The sequence below is a fragment of the Lottia gigantea genome, assembly GCF_000327385.1.
Source record: "Lottia gigantea unplaced genomic scaffold LOTGIsca_816, whole genome shotgun sequence".
Taxonomy (NCBI): Eukaryota; Metazoa; Mollusca; class Gastropoda; family Lottiidae; genus Lottia; species Lottia gigantea.
Window position 1 is genome coordinate 8,341 of NW_008710715.1, and position 596 is coordinate 8,936.

Here is a 596-nt window from a genome sequence, read left to right on the forward strand (position 1 = left end):
ACCATTTTTCTTTAAGCTACTTCAAAATCAGTAAAAGTTAATTTATAAGACAATTCTTTACAAAGCATTTGCCTTTACATTCACAATTCATATTAACAAATTCTTATTTTAAAGCTATATCTTACAAATTATATTTTTTGTAAATGACTTACAAATTAATACTTATTTGCAAAATGATATCATTTTTCTCTTTTAGTAAAATGTTTTCCCCAAAATACTTTCATTTACAAATAACATGTCAAATGAAAACACCATTAATTTTATTTCACACATACATGCATTTTAAAATGAAACACAATTTTTCAAAACAAAATCATTACAGTATATTTCTATATTCAGCAAAGAGTCCTCATCAACTTTCACCTTTTTGGGTTGTTTATTTTTCTTTTCAATATGCATCATTTAGCTTCAAAATTTTATAACACTTACCAAGTATCCTGAAATATATATAAAAAACAGTTATATATTAAAATATCCAATGTTTTATTAATTTAAACACACACACATTCATTTGAGGTCTGTTTTTGTTTTTTTAGCTAAAATTGATCATGCTTTCAAAAACACAGCAATAATCCATAAGAATAAAGAAGTATGCA